Below are 6,000 nucleotides of genomic sequence, written 5' to 3'. Positions count from 1 at the left end.
AAACTGTATTAGATAAATAGATGAGTCAGGCAAAAAATACAAACTAAAAAACATTAATTTATGTTAATACCATGACTTTGCATATTTCGATTATATTTTTTTCGGTTCTTATTTTCATTTTCTATATTGATAGCACGAATTATAAACAGTTACCAAAACAATATGAAATAGATTGTCATACAGAAGAGAAAGCGGCCCTGAATTGTCTTGTCTACGCCTTTATATATGATGTTATATTCCCGGATACATAATTGGCGCATTCCCTGGCCAAATAAAAATGCCTAGATAATCGAAATTTTACATAAAATGTTTAATGTTTTTTTTTTTAATTCACAATTTGGAAGATAAGACTTTTTTTTCTTTTTCTCATTCTCCTCCCAATTTTGTCTCCGCCTCGGGCACTAGCCCTGGTGTATAGTGTAAATCCAGTCTGATTACAATCATCATTGTACCTTTTAACCACTTACCGCATCCGCGTTTAAAATATATTTTAGTATACAAAGTAAAAACTTAACTGATTATTTAATATTAATTAATAAACTTAAATCTTGGCTGTGAATAATCTAGATACAATATACGTTGAATAAGAGGACATTCTCTATAATAAGCTACTAATGAAAGAGCAGCCTTGTGTGATAACGAAAAGTACTGTACACAAAATAATTAATATATATTTAATATGCGTATTGTACTTAAAGTAACACCATGGTAGATCCCACTTATGATCAAAGGAGTTTTATAATGGAAACTCAACTAACCATATTCGCTCAAGGTTAACAACTCGTCGCTTAATATTCAACCATTGAGCAATGAGAGTAACATCGTGGTGTTTTGTCAACGGTCAATTGTATTGAACGATAAAGTATTCTATTTCCTCTTATAAAAACAAATTATTGCTTTTTTGTGGACAGAGGATGCCCTGTATCCATTGATAAACTTTCATTTAATTCGTATTCTAAAACTATCTTATAAATAACATGCATTTTAGATTTTTTTTTAAATATATTTGTTTGATATATATCTGTTATGAAACTAAAGCAATCTGTTGTACATTTATGGTGCAAAAACTACAAAGTTTCAACTCAATAGAATGAACGATGCGTCAGCGCATAAATATATAAAATTACGAACAAAAATATTAATGAATAACTACTAATTTTACTCATAACGTGATAATTAAGACCCTAATTTACGGTAGAAATTTTGAATAGCGTTAAATAAAATATTTGCTAGAGAAACGATGCTTGGTAAATCAAAATTTAAACACAGATAGTTAAATTGCTTACTTCGAATTTGTAATCGAGAAACCCTACTTAGCTGATATACTTATTTTACAAAAAAAATTGTTATTCTAATATTAATTAGATAGGCTAATATACTTTGTTTAATATAGTTATAATAGCGTAAAAACTCGCGTGGCTATATGACATAAAAAAATATATATACAGTTATAAAAATGTTTATCAACATAAGTAAAAGATTACTTATGTTGATAAACATAAGTTTTTAAGTGAAATAAATAATGAATACATTTTATAACTGACATAAAGTTTGTAATTCGTTTTTTATACATATCTTTTTTATCTGTGTGATATTGTTATCAGTTAACATGAAGTGTAGGGGTAAGAAGTTAAAGTTATTAAATGTCGCTGCTGGACCTAGAAGGCGAAATTTGAAGCAAAGCCCTAATATTCGGTACAGTGAAACGGAATGAATGTCAGAAAATTAGCTATCCGCCTTTAAATCGCGCTATTTTCAAATTCGCAATAATAAATACCTATATGTTAATTTGAAGTATACCTTCTAGCTACAGTAGCGACAATTTGGCAGTTTATGGAAACTTTTTTCAAACATATCGTTATACTCTATTCCTGGTAGGAATGGAACAGGAAAAAAGTCAAATAAACAACATTTGACAGCAAATTGACGCGATATTGAGAGCTTGATTAATCTATGATATTCACTATGGATTTGCGAAAAAATGTCGTTTTTGAACGTCGACGAAATTGTTATCGGAATTTTGAAAGTAAAATTAAAGTGGAAATATTTAGTTAAGTGAAATAGTGTTGTATTATAAATAAATATATATTAATCATAAACTCTTAGTAGTGCACAAGATAGCTAAGGTATTAGCACATCGTATGAAATACTTAAATCTAAGTTCTGTTTATCTTTTTTCCTACTTCCATTGGAATAGGCTATACATGTTTTTCAGCAACATGTGTCAACTAACTTCCTTCTTACCTCTACAGTACATATAAGCAATTTGGTAATGTTGTTAGCTTGTTTTGTTGAGAAGTACGTCACGCGAGTGTTACGGCTAGACTGCACAGTTTTGTGGTATGGTGATAATATTAGATAATTCAATACCAAAAATAACCATATCATTTGACATTATGTAATTGTAAATGATTGCACATTTTGTAGGTTACGCAAATGAAACACCCAATGACGCTTTCGTAGATTATAAATTGTTATAGTGTACATTGTGTCCTTGGCATTCAGAAAAAATGTTATTTTTATATTAATATAGGCCTATAATGTGATTTAAATGTCTCTTAGTTGTGAATGATTAAAATTTAGCTAGAATTTTCTATATGCCTTTGATAGCAATGTTTCGTTATGTAGTCGCAAATAGTTTTTATAAAACGAATCATTTTATTTTATTTTTCTCTCTTTATTTTTTTAAGAATTCCTATTATGTTTGAAATTAGAACAAAATTGTACTAATAATTATGTATAATGTTATATAATCTGTACCGTTTTCTTTACAAAGCAGCACGCAGACATTTTTGTGCCTTTTATAGAGATTTTTTTTATTTGTTACTAACATTTATATTTAAGTTTTTTAAGAGTATATAAACGAGAGATAATTTTTTTTTTTAAGTTATATTGTTCACATTTAGAGAAAAGTATTCCTATTATAATGCAATAAATTTTATTTTTATTTATATGTTGTGAAAATTACTTAATATTTTGAATGATAAATAATTTAATATATCATGTATAAGTAAAGTAAAAACTTAATAAATTTTAATGTCGTGGTACTTGATTGAATTTAAAATACATTGAATACAGTCAGGGTTATCCGACTTTTTGTGCCTTTTTGTATCTGGTTATTGCGATTTAGTAATTAACGTTATAGCTGTAAGGCTCAATATTGCGTAACAGTATTTATTTTAAATGTTAAATAAAGAGATTTTCGATTAAAAACGTCCTTTAGAAAGATTTTAAAGTTAATTATCATAATAATGGCCTGTTTGTTTTAATAAAAAAGCTTGAACAATCTTGGTGGATAATTTTTTTACGATTTGACAATCGAAAATCAAATATAAATTAAATTAGAACATTCGATTCTTTTTTTAAATGTATACTTTTAAATATTTAAAATATTGGTGCTGCAAAATGTTTACAATTGTGTCGTGTGAAAAAATCTATATTGCGGGCAATATCTGTGTTTACAAATGCTCACCGAAAATCTCTAATTGCAAGACATTGTATTAAAATTTCTTGACAGTTTAGGGTAGGTTATAAATAAAAAAAAAATACTGTAACATTGCTAGTGTTGCCAACGTCCTTTGTTGCCAAAAAAATTACGATATTTGGGAATGCAACTTTTATTGCACTACAGACTATAAATATTATTATATTATATAAAAGAACAAGAAAATTATATTTGATATTCGATTATCGATCGTATGGTTATTATGATGTTTATATTTGTTCAAGGAATGTTCATAACAATTTTTGATGTTACGAGCTTAAAATATAAATATTGAATCGAGGTTAAAATTTAAGTGAATGGTGATGATTTTAAGGGTTGTTGATCTCTTTCTCCTTTTATACTATGTAAACGCTTCTTCAATATTCTGCACAAAATAGTGCTTTTGTTTTCATACGTTTATGCCGGCTGTACACTCTCCTCGAGGCACTGTGAGTCATTCGACTCTTTGCATGGCTTCGCCTCGTCTGCACTTTGTACCGAGTCAGTATTTTGTGCGCGATTCAAAGGGCCTCGCTTGCATTCGAAAGGCAACGTGAGTGTATCACTGTACTTCTGGGCTTACCGCGTTCTATTTTGAAGCACCGTGAGCATAATATAGGATAACAGCTGCCTTAAATTGTAACACGTCCATCCTTTCGGTGTGTACAACCGTACCTAATAAACGAGAGTGTACACGGTCATCCTCGATTACTCGCGCGAGTGTACAGCCGACATTAAACTCGATATTTGGAGTCTTTCGTTTCGATTAAACATTTAACAGGCTCTTTCTTTAGATGAACTTGTGGGGTCGATCGATGAGAGCCTTGGCAAATGGACGATGACCGAAAAAAATTACGCGTTTTTTTTTTCAGATCCGTCGAGTTGTCGCAAACATATTATTATAGATCTTGAAGCGATGAATGACCCGGTTTTGATAAAATAATAAAATTCAGTCAGAACTTTTGAGTTACTTTTGAATAGAAAGCCCTGCCAGGCCTCAGAGATTGAAACCAAATCCTAGATAAGCCTAATACACTTCTATAGTATACCTTAAACCTATATTTATTTCATATCGGAGATCTATATGTGGAATTGCATTGCCTTCTCATAATATTAGTAATAATAATTAAATAATAATTAGTAACAGGTAGCAACGAGAAACACACTTAAAATTATATGTGCGTTAATTCACTTGTAATTATAGAGTATTCTGTATTTGTACGTTATATTTTGTGTTGTACAGTGGTGTGTGATTAGAAAATATGGGTGAGCTTCTTTATGCACAATTATCTTTTGTAAGCGACCAAAAAGTTGAATGAAAATATAAAAAAGCATTACAATATTAACATTGTGTTTTATTTTTATAGAGCCGATAATTTACTCTGTTACAGGTTTTATTTAATTTTGTGTCTTTATGCCTTATGGCTGTAATTCGTGGGTGTACGACATCGAGATGTAAACCTAAGGAGTTTTTTTGTTAAGTGAATTTAATGATTGGCATTTTAATCGACTAGATCAGGTCATTATTGAAGAAAAACCATCAGCTACATGAGGCATTTACAAGAAAAACAGACGGCAATTCGTAAGTTAACTTTTTTTTTATCACGTACACTGCGCTGAAGCTAACCGATTGATTGAACTGAATGATGTGAAACGTCGCTTATTTTTTAGGTATACCCATATTTTGAAGAAGGAAATTTATACGTATCAGTAGCTTTGTTTTGCCCAACCGATTAAATGTATTTAAACCTTTAGGCAACCGTAATTTTATAAATATATTTTGAATAATTATTTAGTAAAGTGTGAACTATAACCTATTTAATTGACTAATAAAAGCGTTGAAAACACAGATCGCCTTCAAAAGATTATGTATGGAAGACGACAAATGCTCACCACACAACAATTCATTTGCACTGATAAAACTCAAGAGTTCGAAATTCGAATTTATTCCCAAATATCGCCTAAACATTAGAGACGTAGTGGCGATTGGCGAAATCTTTTTCGAATTTAACTTTAAGAAAAATATTTTTTAACAATTTTTGGTATAAGTACTACTCGAACATTTTAATGGTTAGCAAAATGGTAATTAAGCTATAAAGAAGATGGTATAATATATCACAAAAAAAAAACATTGATAAAAAATGACCATTTCACCAGAGCTGTAATTATAATGGAAGAGCGAAAGCGTTCGTTGTTTTCGTTTCGTCCTCTTTATGAAGTCTCAGTAACTCATTAGGTAGTACTATTATATAGCTGTCTTTCTCTCACAAAGACAACAAAAAATAAGTTACATTCTTATCGAATATGAAATATTGATATTTTATTTTAATATGAGAAAAGAATAATCAGGAAAAAATCCTATTTTACGGTAAATCGAAATATGGGATTATAGGAAAAATATTGTTACGCGTAACACGTTTTACTTTATACGTTAAGTGTTAAATAATTTATACGATGTAGACTTTTCGTTAAATCAGCCTTTACTTAGACTTTGTTCAAGTATACAAATTTTACAT

The 6,000-nt window shown here is 29.5% G+C and overlaps 1 protein-coding gene across 1 annotated transcript in view; it reads right to left on the bottom strand.

Moving 5' to 3' along the window:
• The window catches only part of LOC113402369 (RNA-binding protein 12), a 188,265-nt gene that overhangs the window by 138,215 nt on the left and 44,050 nt on the right, over positions 1–6,000 (bottom strand). The gene's annotated exons all lie outside the window — the stretch shown is intronic.

The sequence above is a fragment of the Vanessa tameamea genome, chromosome 21 (genome assembly GCF_037043105.1).
Source record: "Vanessa tameamea isolate UH-Manoa-2023 chromosome 21, ilVanTame1 primary haplotype, whole genome shotgun sequence".
Lineage (NCBI taxonomy): Eukaryota > Metazoa > Arthropoda > Insecta > Lepidoptera > Nymphalidae > Vanessa > Vanessa tameamea.
Note: the sequence above shows the minus strand (reverse complement) of the source record. Positions and strands in the feature narration are given on the sequence as shown.